Here is a 19,217-nt window from a genome sequence, read left to right as displayed (position 1 = left end):
CGTATGCGCGGCCCGGTTTGTCGGCCCTGGTCCGCTCGATCGCTGACCATTAGGAATGCAGCAGGAAACATCGCGCGCAAGATTTATGGCCGGCACGAACGGCGAAGGAATTCCACAATATCGCCATGCCAGATGCGAGCGGCGCATATTCTTCGCTTGGCATGCGACCCACATAACGCGGTGACACCGACATCTCCGGCCTCAGCCGCACGACTGCAGCAATTCAGGCTGCCTTCTGTGCATGGTCGACTTTTGGAGCGGAGAACAAGAAATCTTCATCGAGACCCTGGACGTTGCCAAAACGCGGATGAATTTTGACCATCTGGGTCAGGCTCAGCCGCATTTCTGGTTTCTGTTTCGGTTACGTTCCGACCCATGCGCTGTGTCCCGTTATTGACGTTTGCAATAATTACTGTTTGAGGTTGTCAGTGGCAGTTAAATTAATCCGCACATATTTTATTGTGCATTCTGAGCGTGACGTTTTATCACTGGTAACTTACGAGGGGGCACTTTCGTATCCTGGTTTCGGTTTTAGCTGGCGTGCCAGCTTTATCGGCGCTTCAGGGCATAGAGTTGCTGTGCCAGTCTTCTGCACAGACTAAGGCTGGGGGTAGCGTTTACGCGCGGATACGTGCACCTCATGCGACGCACCGAGTCTCCACACTGTGAGGTGTGCAATGTGACTGAGACTATAGGTCATGTGCTTTGTGACTGCCCTAAGTACGTGGAAGAGCGTGAAAGGTTGGACAACGACCTTACGCGTCTCGACAGCGCACCGTTGTCGGAGGACGTTATTTTAGGCCCTTGGCCAGAGGCTCAATCGAGTTTCAAGGCCATTCAGGCATTACTGAACTTTTTAAAAACTACGGGCTTGGATTGCAGACTTTGAGCATGCCAAATTGCTTGCGATATGTTCTACATCTTCCTTCTATCGTCATCGTCACCCATCATGCACCTCTTCCCTCTTTCTTTCCCTCTTCCCCTTCCCCCAGTGCCGAGTAGCTGGCTAGAGGAATATACCTCAGGCCGACCTCTCAGCATTTCGTATCATTAAACTTCTCTCTCTCTCTCAGGGCATAGAGTTGACGCATTAGTGTTTACATGGAAATGGCGGTTGTGCTCGGTGAAGTGCTTCCGTCATTGCTTTTGTTTTCGTGCAAGCAGAAGAGAAGTGTTGTGTTATACTTGTGGTGTCGTACGTGGGCTCCTGCGCAAACAATAAGTGAGATAGAATGGATCTGCACAGAAAGGCAGGCAGGTTAACCGGAGGTAGTTCTGTTGACCACCCTTCGCTGGTGGATGGGACTAGAAGGAGAAAGAGAGCGGAAGGAGGGAGAGTAAATTACTAACACAACATTGCACCTTAAAAGTTCAGGTGAAATGTACACACTCTAGTAGGTGATCACGCATAACCTATAGGCTATACACCACGTCACGTTCTGTGTGCTGTTTAAGAGGATTTCTCTTGTTGTTGCAACAAAAATCATTTTACTTTATTTTTTTTATTCTTGTAGAGTGTGGTTTGTTAAGTGTTGGGAAGTTTCTTCAACATTTGGTATGGTTTAGTAGCTTGAAAACCACCTTGTTCTACTGTAGCTAAAGCTATCTCATGTTGCACTGGCGCGTTATATGCATGCTCTCTTCGCTCGTTGTAACATTTTAAATTTAAGAAATTTTACGGGAGGTCAGCGGTGCCATATATCACACAGTGTAAGAAATACATGCAGAGAAAGAAAAGGTCCGCGAAGCATTCTGTCAGTCTGAATAGATTCGGGTATTCCTCCGGAATGGAGACTTGCAAAAAGTAATCCCATTATTAAAAAAGCATGGTGCTGGTTACGTCCTAGATAACATTAGACCAGTATCTCTTACATCAAACCTAGTAAAATTCATCGAGATAATCTTACACGACCGCTTAGATAATTGTCTGATAGAATACATGATTTTGAGCCCATGCCAAATTGGCTTCAGACATGGGTGCTCGGTTTGGTGTGCCCATGTCGACCTAGAAAGTCGAATTCGACTGGCTCGATGTCAGAAAAAATATGCTGTCTCAATCACTTTGGATATTACTAAAGCGTATGACAGTGCGTCAGCCTAATAAACGCACTTCAAAATGCAGGTCTGCCAAATTATTTTGTTGCGTAGGTTTATGAATTCTTAAACAGCAGGGAATTTTACTGCTCTCTGTGCGGATTGTCTTCGTTAGCGTATAAACAATCAAGAGATCTAGCCCAAGAATCGGTCCTATCGTCATTTGTATTTAATGTTTTACCGAGTGATGTACCTTTACAAATGTATGTACAGGTGTACGTATACGCCCATGACATCGCATTTTTTGCTGCATCGGCAGACGTAAATGCATTGTACCAAACGCTACAGTCCTATATGAGTACCCTTGAATAGTGGCTTGATGGCATTAATCTCTCTCTTAATATCAGAAAAAGCGCCATCCTAATCTTCCCTCAAAGCGTTCCTGTGCAAATTTCGATCCTTTCTCGACAAGAGTATCCCGCAGGTAAATTCACTTAAATATTTCGGTGTCATATACACCGAAAATCCTAACTGGAGTCCGCATATGGAGCACAATAGCTCATATAGGGAGCGCGCGCAGTAGGAATGCTGCATATAGTTAGCAGCAGGCGATCACGGCTGCGTCGGCATGCCCTCGTTATGACATATTACATGTATATGTTCGCCCAATAACAGAGTTTGGCTGCGGTTTGTTTTTTGGCGGACCCGCACACGAAATTCGGCCTCTCGTTCTGTTAATAGAACGAGAGGCATTACGTTTATGTCTTGGGCTTCCTAAATTTGTCGCGAATGATGTTTCCTTCTTCTTTTTTTTTTTTTTTTTTTTTGTGAAGAAGGATGCCTTCCTGCCCTTCTCATGCAGTTTCATTTACTAACAGTACAAACTTTCCTTAAGTTATATGCATCTCTACAGTGGAGGTCGCAAAATGTTTTCATTACTGAATCGGCCTCATTTTTTATCCATCAATGGCATCGCTCACGTTGCCCTTAAGTTTTCGTGCAAAAACTATTGGAGCCGTTAGATGTTCACCTATGCGAGGTGGTCTTGCTAAATTCCCCTGTTCCCATCGCTATAACTTTTGATTTGATGATATTTTCCCAAACAATGCTAAACATTTGTCCTATCGATATCTGAATGGTATCTTGAAGGACCACCGTAAACGTACACCTGGATACAAAGACCGTTATAGCGATTGATGCTTCCGTCTGTGAAGAGAAGGCAGATGTGGCCATTGTATCACCATATCTAAATTGGTCTTTTTTCATTTGACTACCCGACTTCATGCCTATCTTTTAGGTGAAGTTATTGTCAATTGTCTTGGCTTTACCCAAATTACCATCGTCTCTGTCATCAGCCGTAATTTTAACCGATTGTCTGTCTATCTGTTCTTCGCTAACCACGCCCAAATTGTCAGATCATTAGAAACAGTCTATTATCTCCTCCCAAGACATTTGCGTCTCGGTCGTTTAGTGTAGGTGCCAGGCCACAAAGGTCTAGCTTTAAATGAATATGCAGATGCACTCGCTGTAGCGTCCCACGATGGTCCTGTAATCCCCATTTTACCTGCGTCAGCTTTCATCACTGCGACGCGATTAAGAAAATATACTGCTACATATAACTTCGCCAAGTTACCGTGGTCAACATTTGATTTCCCGCATCTCAATTTCCCATGGAACAACAAATGGTGCTCCACTAGAAAAATCGAACTAACGATTACGAGACTACGGTGCCTAGTCCCCCCACTTACCTCCACAGGTCTGGCCTGGCTATATAATCTTTGTGTCCTTTATGCGATGAGAGGGAATCTCTGCAACACCTCCTGACCTGTCGCCCGTTCATTATTCAAAGAAAAATATTTTTAGAAGAACCCTACCAAAACCATGGCTTGAATTTGGCTCTTCCGGTAATTCTTTCCTTTGGGGCTACCGTACTGGGTTATAGCCACAGGAACGTTCGTGAAGCCCTCCGTAACTTTCTACGCGAGACAAAAAGAATTGCATGCTAAAATCGTTCTTTTACTCCTGGACGACAAACATGCCAATATCTAGCGACTCCAGGGCAGCCATCCGCGCCTTCAGCGTTGGCGCCGTGTGTAAGGAAGCTTGTCGCATCCTCGACGGCAAAAGCATCGCCACCCACACTCACGTGGTTCCCCGCTCACACGGGTTCCATCATGGGAGGCCCCACAAACCTCAACGAGCTGGCCCACTCCAAGGCGCGAGCTCTCGCTTTCCGCGACCATGGAGAACTCGAACGCCGGCCCGCAGTGGAGGAGAACAGGGATCAACCGACCACATACAATGAAATCACGTAGCACTTTTATCTCGGCAGGAGAGGCTTTCCCCTTCCACACAAGAAGTTAAATAGAGCACAGGCATTGACCCTTAGATTATTGCAAGCAGGCTCGTATTCCAGCCGGGCTTTATTCCACAAGCTTTATCCCGACACCTATGCCACTAGTTCTTGCAGGCGCTGCAATGACTTAGCTAGCCTAGACCACATGCTCTGGCGTTGCCCCTCGTTACGAGGCACAGAACAAATCAGTGAGGACAAGTGGCTCTCCGCTATCAAGAGCCCCGATGCCGGGGCGCAACTATGGGCTGTCCAGAGGGCCCACGATGCGGCGGTCGGGCATGGCCTGACTGTCCCAACGTGGGAGCGGCCCGCAGCGCGCTGAGTCGCGCACCTCAGGACCTTCATTAAAGTTTTGCATCCATCCATCCATGCACTTCATATTGTCACGTATATTTCGCTGTAATACTTAGATATTTGACCATTCATATTTGTAACAGTAGACATCTTAATTCATATTTACAAAACACTTATTTCATTTAATTTTATTTTCCTAAAAAACTAATAGTTTTCTCACCGACCGATCCCACAGAGTGGGTTGCGCCATTTCACTAAGGAACAAGAACAAAATTTGCAAGTCTGCCCTGCGAAACGATCGACATATGTTTATTGGTAATATTACAGGTATCGTAATTGGACGAGCCGCTTTGGTTCCCGTATTTGGTTGGCGGACGCCAACCGTTAACCTTGAACGCACTGTGCACCATAAATAGTTGATGAGATGAAATATATGTGGAATATGACTCTCACTGTCAAGTAGCGGGCCACGTCCATGCATTGAACATACGCCACTCGACGGACCGCAGTGTGGCATTTCGGTGGAGGCATAGACAACGTTTCATCTAAGAAGCGAGACGGTGAAATATCGGGAGGGCTATGCGGGCCGCATGCGTGAAACCCTTGGCCTATGGATCCTGCGTTGGATTTTTTAAAATAATTATTATGCCTAATTCAGCAGGCTTTGATTGGGACAAATCCGGTCAGGCAATGGTTCTCTGCACTGGGGCGGAATATTATAACGGTTCGGAAAGCGAACGGTTCACTTAATTGGCCTCATGTGATTGGTCAGAATTGTGCTTGCGTCATTGACCGTCAGAGAAAGCGGGGCCCGGCATCGCAAATTATGACCACGTCACGCATCTGTCAATCGTTTTGAAAGCGAACCGTCGTTTGCTAAGAACGGAACCGGCGAAGAGTTCGCTTTGGGTTCGGTTGCTGTGGCTTGGCTGCTGGCTTACGACCCTGGCGGGGCGCTCGCGTGCACAGGTTGTTTCGGAGGCTATTACTGGCCCTTGCCGTCTGCTTGGCGTTGTTATTTCATTGTCGACGACGCCTGGAGGAGCTATACGCGTTCGACGAGATGACGGGAAAGTTGTTTGCACCGTCACTGTCGGCTTTTTAAGCACACCTTTTGCTGGCTACGCTGCGAATTGGAGGATACTCTGGTACAAGCATACCAGTGGCCATTACATAGAGAGGAAGGAATTGCGTGCTGCTGTCTCTCGGCACCGACATGCAGCTTTCAGTAGTCTTGCGGAAGCGAAGCATTCATCGGAATGGCCTAGATCTCTGTTGCCGACACTGTGCAAGGAAGTTTCTCTTGCGATTACTGTCGTCGGCCGGTAAAAGGGCTTGGTCAGCTTTCCTGTGGCACCGCCTGTCAAAGCCAAGGAAGACATTTGCATGGCGAGGTCGAATTCTCCGTGCTATCGCCAGTGTCCATAGCTCGCAGATCACCATTCAGCAGCCGGAAGGGTTCAACCAAAGCAGCTCCAGCGATTCCTTTGTTCGGCTGCATGATAAGGCTGCAGAGTCAGGACCGGAAAAGTTTAGAGATTTATGATTTGGCTACCAATTTTTCTTTAATTCGGGAGTGCCACGTTTTCATTTTCAATTTCGCAATACAGCGCCCGCCAACAGCACCGCGTTCTTTAATTTTGCTTCTCGCAGGCTCTACAGGGCACACGTGTGCACTGTAATGTTTGGTTTCATGCTTCATTGTTTTTATGACGCAACGCGCCGGGATGCAGATCGCAGCGATAACGGCAGCGCTGCGGCGTGTTAGTCATGTCCAATGCGATAAGGAAAGACGGAAAAAAGAAAAGGAAAATTCATATGGAAAACGCTAGTAAGTGTGGCCCTAAGAGCCAGTTCACGGTATTTTTCCTTTCTTTCTTTTTTTTTTTTTGCACTCGCCATTTAGAAAGTACTGGCAGTGCATGCCTGATGCGTGTATCGTGCAAGCTCCTCGAGGCAGACGAAAATAGCACTGCGCTCCGTCAAAGCATTTACGCTTTCGGCAATGCATCTATAAATTACTTCGAGCATTGTGTAAATGCCTGGCACTGCACGTTTGTACTTTAAAACTTGCAAGATGATACATCATTTATATGTATATTTATTGAGCGAGCAGAAACATCGTGCAATTCTTCGACTAGCGCGCATTATAATGACGTGCACTTGAGAGCCGGCACCCTCTCTCGTATATTGGCCCCGTCCACCCCTTCTTCCACCTCCGGCTTGGGAGCGGCCCATTTAGCTGTGACGCAAGCCGCAAAGTGAACCGGTCGCTTTCCGAACCGTTATAAGATTCCGCCGTTATAAGATTCGCCTCAGCTTCAGTGTCTTGCCACGCGTACATAAAGTTTTTTTTTTTTTCTTTTCCTTTTTTCTGCAGAAACGTGGGTGCAGGCTTTCTTCTCGGAAAGTCGATCGGTTGGTTTAGTTATTATTTTTAATGCAGAGAGGAGAGATGATCAGCGCGCAGCAATCAAGGCAACATAAGCTGGGTATTACGGCTTTCATGTTCGGGCGTCGCGCGCATCGCACGCTACTGGATCTCCGAGGCTATGCCGGAGACATGACACGTCACGGCAGTGTCCGATACATAACATGCGGCGCGCGTCGGAAAAATAGGCTGCTTCGTCCGTTAGAAAGCCGCTGGACGTAAGCTGGACGCAATTACTAGAACATCGGATCGGACGCGGAATTGTGCTGTGTGTCTGTCTCCTGCGGCGTGCTCGGCTTATAGATTGTTTGTTTGTATCGATCCAGCAGGGTGTTTACTTATTGGCGTACTTGTTCGAACTACCGTTCTTAAATTTCGCACAGAAAACAAAGAAAGAAAAAAAGAGAGAAAGAAAGAAAGAAAAGAAAAGGAAAGAAAGAAAGAAAGAAAGAAAGAAAGAAAGAAAGAAAGAAAGAAAGAAAGAAAGAAAGAAAGAACGCGACGCTGATGAGGTCATTGTGTGCCGTCATGCACATTGCCATATTTTTACCACCTGGGTCCTTCTCATGCAGCAAAACGTTCCGCCAAAATTGGCAGGTTTGAGTTTTCTCGTAATTATTGTTATCTCAGTGTAAGGATTAACTTCTACCACCTAGAGTCGCTGCCAAATGTCAGACGTCTCAGGGAGCAGCTTCGGGAACACGAACGTGGCCTCGCCACCAGTCTAGAGATATTTCGCTCGTATCACTTCTGTGGCATAAACAACCTAATGTAGCTGTCGGTAAATCTTAAGTATTTCTACCTGTCTATCAATCTCGATTGCTAAATTTGTTCTCCTTCAGCGTATCTGTCTCTGTGCCACTATATATCGGTGTTTCTGCTTTCTGCTCCATATGCTACAAAGCGTATTAGAAAACGAAAACAAAAATTCTACAGACTTTAAAAGCAATATATTTGAGGACTTTAAATAGACTCTCAATTTTTTCTTTTTTTTTGTGATACTTAAGGGATGGCGTCTATAATATTACTGACTCGCGGCGCGAGTGCAACAGGCAGTGGCGCATCCAATCAACAGGTGCATCCTTTGAGCACAACGTGGCCCCCTTGACGGGATGGACTGCGCACGACGAAGAAAGAAAAGAAAGAAAGAAAGAAAGAAAGAAAGAAAGAAAGAAAGAAAGAAAGAAAGAAAGAAAGAAAGAATTACATACCCTTGAGACAAACGAAGCGAATACACTCGTCTTGTGTTGCACAATGTGACAACTCGGCAGCAGAGAAGAAAGCTTTCATCACGACTGAGTGCCCGGGAGATCTTCATGCGATCGCAGTCATCTTTGATGGCGTAATACCGTCTTGTGAAGAATATCTCGGACGAAGTCGCTCAGCCAAATGAAACGGCGACTCTTCCAAAAGCACGTAGTCGGTCGTCGACAAGAATATAGAAGAGAGAGAGAGAGAGCGTCGGGTTACCTTCCAGTGCCGTACGCTTTGCGTCCTGTCAGCATTCTCGATGATGAGGAGAAGGAGTCGAATATACTTGTTCTTGTTTTTTGCCGGTCCTCTGCCATACACGGCCGACGCTGTGCCTATATTGTGCCTTCGTTTCTTCAAGTGTGCGAAGCCGTCGACTAACGGCGCCGGTCTTTCTTTCTTTCTTTCTTTCTTTCTTCTGTGGTAACACACTTATTACATAATATGAGATGCAAATAGCTTGAAGGACTTTGTTATAGTTCTGTAAGCAAAAGAGATCGAATGGTCAGGTGATCGAAAGAGGACGAACCGTTTATGTTGAAAAAAAAAAAAAAAAACGCAGATCCCACTCACTGTGGGAATTGATGTAAGCGAAGCTTTCTGTGCTGTTTGCGTTCATTGACGGTATTTGGCGGTGATTTCGACGGTGCACGGCTGTGATGATGTGGTGTTAGACGTTACCTTGCGTGTACCACTTGCGTTTTTTTCTAAGTGGTACACGAGAGCGCACAGAGAGACGTGTTTGCTCGAGGCATTGTTGTGAGCCATTGTCCGTATGCTCTGCGAGAACGTTCGCGCTGTCATTCCCTCGCACGGCGCATCGTATATAGCCGGTGAAATAGAGAAGTTCTTTTATTGAAGCCTTGGGAGAAATCGCTGCTGCCACGTCCCGTGCCCGACGGACCAGCGGTCGCTGGCCACCCCGCGGGCTTCCATCACGCGGCACGTCGGGCCACTGTCTGTTGCAGAGTATAAGGACGCCGTGGCTGAAGCGTTCATTATGCTGGAGCACCACTTGCGTACTGTCGTTCTGAGGCCGCGGTGCTCTAATGCCGCTTTGCATCTGCACGCCCTGCGTGAGCTGTTGGCACGGAGAAACTTGCGCGTTGTCTATTTTTCACAACTGACAGAAACCTGCCGTACCACGCCTTGAATTATTATTATTATTATTATTATTATTATTATTATTATTATTATTATTATTATTATTAATATTATTATTATTATTATTATTATTATTATTATTATTATAGTTTGTTCCCAACTGTCGTCATGTCTAGGATAGTAGGATACAACTCTAAAAAAAATGGTTGTGGCTTAGCTAAGGTTAAGCCCAGGATGCGAAGCATACTAGCCTTTATTTTAGTTGTTGAACCACTGTTTAGCCTGGTGAACTGCTGTTGCTTGGCTGTATTTGGTTCGGCTAGACGAAGAAACAACTCATGCAGGCGAGCGCACGAGCTGAGACCCGGCTATGTAGCTACGCGGCCGCAAGCGAGCGCACGAGTTGAGCCTCCGCTTTTGCAGCTGTTATGACGTCATATGGTAGCTACGCGGCCGCGCGCGGCGCAGCAAGGAAGAGCGTGGTTGTGCGGCTAGTATGCTTCGCATAAAAAGAAAAGAAGAACAGCAGTTGGCAACCAAAGCACACGGACCGCGCGGGGTTGTGTTACTCTGCCAGCCAATCACATAAGCAAACAAAATCGTCGTCATGGGACGTTTTCAAAATGGCGTCGCACTTTATACCTCCGGTACAGTGAACTAGAAGGCTTCTAGTTCACTATACCTCTGGAGCGTCTGCTGTTCTTGACTTTTTTCATCGCCGGAAGCGATGAAGTGTGCAGCAGACTAGTAGCGTTTCCTTTATTGAAGAGACCCCCAAACCAAGCATGCTTTCTGACGGCGCATTTCCCTTCTCCCGCGGTCATCCCATGTATGCAAGCTGCCACGAACGAAAGGTCGTTATTCACCCGTTTCGTCACAGCGTTGGCTTTACGCAATCTCTGTCTCCTCTGTCTACCATTCCATCTCGCCCCTGCAGGGCTGTTGCGCGTTAGTACAAAGGTATGCGCTGCAGCTTCTGCAACGCTTTTGCGTGGTGCTCACGCGTAATGACAACCTTCCAGAGGGCATTGTGTCGAGGACCAGGGAGTTCCAGAGGGCATTGTTGCGACCCCCCCCCAGAAGTTACTCGGAAAGGTCTCCCGCCGCTCCTGCCATGTACATTACACACGTTCTCAACCACCCCCCGACGCTACGTGAAAGACAGCAGCAGCAACAGGAGCATCAGGGGAAAAATGGAAGAGGCAAAGAAAGATTCGATTTAAGAGCGATGACGCTCAGCAAGGAAAGACAATAACTCAGCGCTTGTTCGTCCTCATTTTTTGTTTTGCTCCTTTTCGAAATTAATTCGTTCCGGCTTCCTCAGCTCGCAGTCGTTCTACAGCACGAAATATGTTCGCCTGTACTGCAGTCTCACCGACTCCACGAAGTGCAGCGAAGGCTCGTGTCAGCCAATCGCTAACAAGAAGCCGGCCACGTGTTTTAATGGAAGATGGAGGGCTCGCCTCATTGTGCGCCATTCTAATCCTATTCCGTGACACTTATTAGTCGCCGTCGCATGAGCAGAGGTGGGAAATTTAGAAGCCCTATATAAGGGATATGCGAAATTCCGTAAGCAGATTTTCCCACCCACCTCGTTTGGCCTAACGACGATGACGGACCTCGGGTTAGAATCGTAATTAAAGTGTCAACGTGCGGGGCTGCTGACACCATTCCTGCTGCCTTCCCTCCCTCGCACCATCCAAGCTTTGAAAGCGCGTGTCTCAGGCTTAACAGTGCTACTAGCTGGAACGCGTGGGACGATTCGCCTTCGTAGAGCATAACCGCCGTTTACATGGATGCGACGCGCTAGCAATGCGACGAGACGCGCCCGTTTTCGCATTCATGTAAGCGCTATACTTCTGACAAGCTGCAAACAGCCGTGTATTGTACATGGTGTCCGTCTCGAGGTTGGCCCCCCTTCTATTACGCGAGTAACTGTGGTTCTGTGTTCTAGGACGAGTTGCGCCTAAGAAAGAACGAACGCAGGAGGAAACACAGTCATGCATCAACTCGCCCAGCAAGAAGTTCGTCTAAAATACTGGTGGTTCGTATAGGTGAAGCTCCTTGAAACGTGTAACAACATGACAGGAATAAGGAAGATCGTGCACAAACCGTCGACAGTGATTGTCAGTGCACTGCGCGAATGGCCCGTTTCAAGAAAACTACTCTCTTTAATAATGGGATGGTGCGCCTGACGGCGAGCATTTGTTGCAGCGAGGATTTTTAGGTTGAGTTGTTTCATTAATGGCATTCCGTAACAGAGAACAGAGTTCTTAACCAGCAGATCTCAAATGGCAGAGTGTAGGTGGGGGGGCAAGGGCGTCCCAAAAGGCTATAACAGTTGGCTTTCGGCAACGAACGTGCCCACCCGCAACCAGGGTGCTCCAGAGCATGCGCCTTATGCGTCGGCGCAAGGTCCAACCTCCGGGCTACAACTGCAGACAATGAAAACGGGAGGCAGAGTCGAAAAATATATTTGCAAGAAGAAGGAAAAAGAAAAGAAAGAAGAAGGGCAGAAACCGTTGAGAGATGATTGCCTAAGTCGGGCGTCCATTGGCTCTTCCGAAAGAGTCTCGGCAGCTGCATGGATAGCTTAGTGATACAAACCAAGTGTAAACCTGCTGAGATGTTCAATTCTGTGCGATGGGAGTGCGTATGTGATGACGACGACGGAGATGACGATGGAACCGTGAAGAATTCATGACGACGACGTGAGAATGGCGTGACACTGTTTCTTGGCTTCTTTCATTTGTGCACGCCTCTCTTCTCATGCTTCTTGGGCTTTTGCGGCCTCAGTGCTCACGGCACCTGCAAGCCTAGCACGCTCGCCGAGCGGGCTCCGTCTGATCTCACTATGACACGTCACTCTTCACTTTCGCTCACTTTATGCGCTTGCGCGGCGACCCGAGGCGAGATTTCGAAAACTGGTGGAAGTAGGTAAGGAGAGTTATCGCTCTATTGCTTTAAAATATTGCAGAAGCATTTAACATTCCCTTCGACGCCTGCGTTAACTCTGCCTCGCGAGTCGTTCTATCTATCTATAGGGGAGCGAGCGCAAGCGTCAAACTTACGTATTCTTTGGTAGGCAGAATATATTTTGTGAAAGCGTGCTGGAGCGAACTTCGAATAATCTTACTCAAGAATTTCTTATATGAACAACGAAAATGTTTTGTGGATTCAGCCCCTGGTCACTCCGAGCTAAACAGAAAAGCCGAAGGTAATGATCGGTAATTGGGCATGATGGCAGGGGGTAAGCGGAAGCGTGTCGATAAATGGCGACTCAATCGTATTGACTCTATTGCATTGTATGCTAGGTGACATTCACGTAACTTTCCGAGCCGATAACGGGATTGCCTAAAAAAGAAGGAGCGAAGGCTCGCGGGCGCGGCCCTACGAAAATTCACTGCCATAATCTATGCGAGTCAACGTCAGATTGGCTCGTGTTCTGTCACCGCAGACGCGTACGCAGTAAGTGACGGCTGTTCTTCCGTCGGCCTCCTCGGTTATAAGGCCATTCTTTGCCGTCTGTTCAACCGCTCTGCCGTGTATGTATATATGGATCTCGCATATATTATTATACGCGTGGCAACTTCCACAACTCGGTCGGTCGGTTAGCGGCGGCGTATAGTTGCGACATGCGCGCATACGCTCATGACGAAAGCATCGTATACGCCATTGCACGTGATATAGACCTGGCGCACCCGCCTAATGACTTTGGCACAGCAGCGGCGCCGAAGAGCGTGCCGTTAATTGGAGCGTACTGTATAAGCATCAGACAACGGATGCGTTGGTGCACGTGTGCGCGCAGTATACTCGTGTTCCGGGACGGTTCGTGCTTGCAACGAATTCGCGGGAGCTCCTGTAGATATATAGGCATTGTCCTTGTCGTCGTCGTGTGCGCATATATGCGGAGTTATAGCAACAGGCACGCGCGCGCGTATGCGCATTTATATAGCCTGGCGCGCGACGCGTGTTGTGTCCTGTTGTAATCGCACCGCTGGCACGAGTTGTTGGGGTCTCGGTGCTGACGCCCGTTATTGCCAATGGGTCGCAAGCCCCAAGGGTAGCGTTGGCCTGGCGGCCTGGGGCACTGGAAGCATCCGAAGGTCCCGGCAAAGCATGAGAAGACTGGTAACAGAACAACTTGTTTATTCTAACATAGCAAAAGAGCGGCCGGTCAGGTCGACCGAAGTGGAGAGACGGGAGAGCACGTAACTCAACAGTACAATTCGGAGCCTCTCTCTTGGCGTCCGGGGGCAGCTGCTCTTATACTCCCGGCGTCGCGGTCCAAAAGGGAAGGAGGGAAGGTCACGGGATGAAGGTCACGGGACGGCGCAGCAGGAGCCCACGACGGCGCGAACTGTCGGGCCGAGAGACCTGCTGAACCGAGTGTAGTGACGCATCGCCAACCGCCCACACGACGGCGCGAACTGTTGAGCCGAGAGACCTCCAGGCTCCTCATTCGGGGAACTCCGCTCCCCGGCTGCCGCGCTTTGACAAGCGAGGGCACACACACACACACGCACACACGAAGACACGTGGCACTGAAACACGCCTGGACACGCTTGGCGGGTAGGCGTTGCGGCGGCGTCGGACTGGCCAAAATGTCCGCCGCTTTGAACAAAGCCCCGGCGTCCGTTGCATCCGCGCCGGCATTACCGCGCGTTGTAGGCGAAACGTAACAGACCGCCCCGCCGGGGGAAGGAGATCCCGATGGTCAGGGGACTGCATCCGCTGTCCGGAGGGATGTCGCTCGATGATGCTCATAACCGAAGTTGGGCGTCCTTGGGCGTTTCTTGAGCGCAGCGCACAGAGAAGGCCTCGTTCTCACGTTCAGGTGCACACAGGACACTGCAAAGTGACTTCGGGAGAGTTGACATTTTTGTTCTCGTTTCCGGCAAGCGTTAGAACCACGCCAAAAGTCAACCGCTCAGTCAGCAAGCACGGCACAACCCTCACTAAGCCCTGCCAGGCTTTTTCCCCTTTTATACTGCTGCCTAGTTCCTTACAGTAGTTTAGCAGCACTCAGAACGCGTCCACAAATCGAAAAATTGCACTAGAAAGCACATCATCACTTTGAAACACTACACAAAAGCAATAGGTTAAAAATCCTGCCTCAGGAAGAAAAACATCAGTAACAAGCAATTTTGAGGCTGATTCCCACGTTAGGGGCTTCGACTTAAGCCATCGGCGTTACCGTTGAGACTCCCCTTTTTGTAACGCACCTCAAAGGAATATTGTTGCAAAGCGAGGCTCCAGCGCAGGAGGCGGCCATTTTTGGGAGAGATGGTCTGCAGCCATTGGAGAGGGCAGTGATCCGTTTCAATGATAAACCTCGAGCCAGCTAGGTAACATGACAATTTCTGAACGGCCCACACGATACACGCACACTCTTTCTCGGTGGCGCTATACGCCTGCTCACGACTGGTCAGCTTACGACTAGCATACAGGACGGGGTGTTCTACTTCTCCATTTTCCCGTTGGCACAGTACAACGCCCATGCCTCGCTCACTAGCATCACACTGAACAACGAACCCTTTTGTGTAGTCGGGCGATCGTAGCACAGGCTGGCTTGTTAGGGCGCTCTTTAGGGCGCTAAAAGCTCTTTCCTTCGTCTCATCCCAGACGACTGTTTGCGGCTCTGTCTTTCTTAGAGCATCCGTCAAGGGAGCCGCGATATCAGAGTACCTGGGGATGTACCTCTGATAGTAGCCGGCGACACCTAAGAACGACCGAATATCGGTCTTCGTGCGCGGTTGCGGGAAGTCTCGCACAGCGGCCACTTTTATTTCAGAGGGGCGGCGACGACCCCGACCAATCACGTGTCCGAGGTAGACAACCTCGGCCTGTGCTAACTGGCACTTGGGAGCCTTGACTGTCAAGCCCGCATCGCGCAGGCGGGTTAGCACTGCCCGCAAGTGCGCCATATGTTCCGGCCAGGATGCGGAGAATATCGCTACGTCGTCTAGATACGGTAAAGCGAATTCTTGCTGTCCCCGCAACACTTTATCCATGAGGCTTGAAAAGCAGTATGGCGCGTTCTTCAAACCAAAACTCAAAACTTTAGGACGGAATGTCCCCATGGGTGAAATGAACGCCGCATACCTACTAGCCTCTTCTGTAAGTGGAACCTGCCAATAACCCCTGACAAGATCTAGGGTGGAAATAAACTGAGCGCTACTCACTCTCTCAAGGCGCTCCTCGATGTTAGGGATCGGATAAATTTGATCCTTAGTGATGGAATTAAGCCTGCGGTAGTCGACGCAAGGACGAGGTTCCTTGCCCGGTACCTCAACCAAAATCAAAGGGGAGGTATAATCACTCTCACCCGCTTCAATAACACCGAGCTGTAGCATTTTCGTTACCTCAGCCTCCATAATATCGCTCTGGCGGGGTGACACCCGGTACGCCTTAGATCGTACTGGCTCTGGGGAGGTAAGTTCTATGTCATGAGTAAGGACAGAAGTCCTACCAGGCCTCTCAGAGAACAGACCTTGAAACTCTTGTAAGAGCTGGTGTAGTTCTGTTTTCTGCTCAGGCGACAGCGATGCTTTCCTTATTAAGTCACTAATGACTTGATCGGTGTCTTTCCTGTTCGTCACTGAGCCTAGTCCCGGAAGCTCGACCGGAAGCTCTTCTAACTTTCCCGCATCGGGAATTTCCTCTCCAGTATCTGGTGCCTTTAACGCTACAGGCTCAATTTTATCCCGTTCGGGCGTGCTCTGAATACTAGCTTGCTGCGCCTCTGACCCTTTTTCATCGATCAACAACGTCGGCCCCGCAACTACCGCCTTTGCAGCGAGCTCCCGAACCTTCGATCTGGTTAAGGCCTGAACGCTAGCCTCACCAAACAAAAGCCCCTTCTCGCGCAGGAGGTGATCGGACCTGTTCGAAAATAGGTACGGGTACTGGGGGGGCAGCATAGATGACACTGCGGCCTCCGTCTCAAGTGCTCCGAAAGGTCCTTCAATAAGCACTTTTGCTACCGGCAGACACACGATATGAGCTTCCACTGCTTGCTTGATCCATGCGCACTCGCCTGTGAACATATCGGGTTCTACGTAAGAGGGGTGAACTACATCCATCGTAGCTGCGGTATCGCGAAGCACTCGGCACTCTTTCCCGTTCACGAGGAGGTCTCGCATGTAAGGCTCGAGAAGCTTGATGTTCTCGTCAGTGCTGCCTAATGAAAAAAACACGACTTTTGGTTTTGTTTCTGGGCACTGCGCCGAAAAGTGACCCGGCTTCTGGCACGTATAACACAGGCGCGCTTGCCTCGCCTCGAACCGCTTTCTGCGTTCGGCTTCGGCTGCCGCCGTCTCCTTACGTTCAGTCGGACTGCTTTCACTCGCATCCGAACTACGTGTGTCCCCCTTTGCTCTCATGGGCGTGAACTTTGGCCTCTCAAACTTGGAGCCAAATTCACCCTTTTGACCGTCCTTAGCTCCACGAGCCCGACGCGTCACAAACTCCTCGGCTAGCTCAGCGGCTCGAGCCACCGTACTAACGTCTGGCCTATCCAAGACCCAGTACCGCACGTTCTCAGGTAACCGACTATAAAACTGTTCTAGCCCGAAACACTGCAGAACTTTCTCGTGGTCACCAAACGCTTTCTCTTCTTTGAGCCACTCCTGCATGTTTGACATAAGCCTGTACGCAAACTCTGTATATGACTCACTTCTGCCTTTCTCGTTTTCCCGAAACTTCCGACGGAACGCCTCCGCTGACAGCCGGTACTTTTTTAGCAGACTCGATTTCACTTTGTCGAAATCCTCTGCCTCCTCTCTCTCCAAGCGAGCGACTACGTCGGCCGCCTCGCCGGGTAGCAAAGTGAGCAAGCGCTGTGGCCACGTTTCCCGAGAGAACCCCTGCTTCTCGCACGTTCGCTCAAAGTTAACCAGGAACAAACCAATGTCCTCTCCAAGCTTAAACGGCCGCATCAGGTCAGTCATTTTGAACAATACTCGTTCTCCTGCACCGTGTGCCTGACTTCCATTACGAGCGCGTTCCATCTCTAACTCGAGACGCTTCATTTCCAAAGCGTGTTCGCGCTCTTCTTTTTCTTTCTGTTCTTTTCGTTCACGCTCATCTTTCTCTTTCTGTTCTTTAAGTTCGCGCTCCTGTTTCTCTTTTTGCTCTTTAAGTTCGCACTCCTGTCTTTTTGCCGTCTCCCTCTCCTCAATGGTCTCAGGGCATTCCGACAGCTCGTCATCCTCAGCTTCTAACTCAAGAATAGCCCTTAGCAGTTCTGGTTTTCTGAGTTTGTCTGAGACATCCAGACCCAACTCTCTCGCAAGCTCCAGCAATTTCGGTTTGCGCAACGACTTCAAATCCATGGCTGCTCTGAATGCTGCTTTCTCTACTGCCTACTATTGTCTTGCCGCAAACTAACCCGGTAGCAACGACAACCACAATTACCAGCTCTGTTTCTAACACTAACAAAAGCCTGGCAAAACTCAGAAGAAGAAAGTCCCGCACTCACCAAACCTCGCAGCCAAGACTTCAGCGCAGTCGTTCCGCTGCAGGCAACCAGTCATCACACAGGGCTCGTTGCGCTGCTCCCGGATGGTCGTTGTGCTGCTCAGCATACAGTCAACCGCATCTCTTCGCTGCTGGCCTCCGTTGTCGCGATCTCACCGCTGGCAACCAGATGTTGTAATCGCACCGCTGGCACGAGTTGTTGGGGTCTCGGTGCTGACGCCCGTTATTGCCAATGGGTCGCAAGCCCCAAGGGTAGCGTTGGCCTGGCGGCCTGGGGCACTGGAAGCATCCGAAGGTCCCGGCAAAGCATGAGAAGACTGGTAACAGAACAACTTGTTTATTCTAACATAGCAAAAGAGCGGCCGGTCAGGTCGACCGAAGTGGAGAGACGGGAGAGCACGTAACTCAACAGTACAATTCGGAGCCTCTCTCTTGGCGTCCGGGGGCAGCTGCTCTTATACTCCCGGCGTCGCGGTCCAAAAGGGAAGGAGGGAAGGTCACGGGATGAAGGTCACGGGACGGCGCAGCAGGAGCCCACGACGGCGCGAACTGTCGGGCCGAGAGACCTGCTGAACCGAGTGTAGTGACGCATCGCCAACCGCCCACACGACGGCGCGAACTGTTGAGCCGAGAGACCTCCAGGCTCCTCATTCGGGGAACTCCGCTCCCCGGCTGCCGCGCTTTGACAAGCGAGGGCACACACACACACACGCACACACGAAGACACGTGGCACTGAAACACGCCTGGACACGCTTGGCGGGTAGGCGTTGCGGCGGCGTCGGACTGGCCAAAATGTCCGCCGCTTTGAACAAAGCCCCGGCGTCCGTTGCATCCGCGCCGGCATTACCGCGCGTTGTAGGCGAAACGTAACAGTCCAAATTGCGCGCTCGTAAATCTCGACGTTTGGCGCTTGTGCACCCTCCTCGTGGGTAACGTTCGGGGATTTTTTTCCTGTTGCTCCGCGCGCTCTTTGCTTGCCTGTTTTGCGCTGTGATGAATGGCGACAGCGGGCTGCTTGCAGCGCTATATAGCTGACACCTAGCCAGGTGAGTGATCGTCGTGGCCACTGCGCGAGCTGTGGCGATATAACAATCGAGCCATAGTGGATAAGAGGGGGAGAAGAGGAGGTGGGCGGAACACCGTGGTATAGTGTTGTCGTTGGTGCCGCTGCTGCTGTTTCTGAGTATAGGGTGTGATTAATGATTTCGAGCGGGTGTCCGCAGTGGACGGAATACTTCCGGAATTGCATCCATAGATGGCGCTCA

General features: G+C 49.7%; 1 protein-coding gene across 5 annotated transcripts in view; it reads left to right on the top strand.

Moving 5' to 3' along the window:
- Window positions 1–19,217, top strand: part of Camta (Calmodulin-binding transcription activator) — a 564,954-nt gene that overhangs the window by 951 nt on the left and 544,786 nt on the right. The window lies entirely within an intron of this gene.

The sequence above is a fragment of the Dermacentor andersoni genome, chromosome 3 (genome assembly GCF_023375885.2).
Source record: "Dermacentor andersoni chromosome 3, qqDerAnde1_hic_scaffold, whole genome shotgun sequence".
Lineage (NCBI taxonomy): Eukaryota > Metazoa > Arthropoda > Arachnida > Ixodida > Ixodidae > Dermacentor > Dermacentor andersoni.
This window is presented reverse-complemented; position numbering and strand designations above follow the sequence as displayed.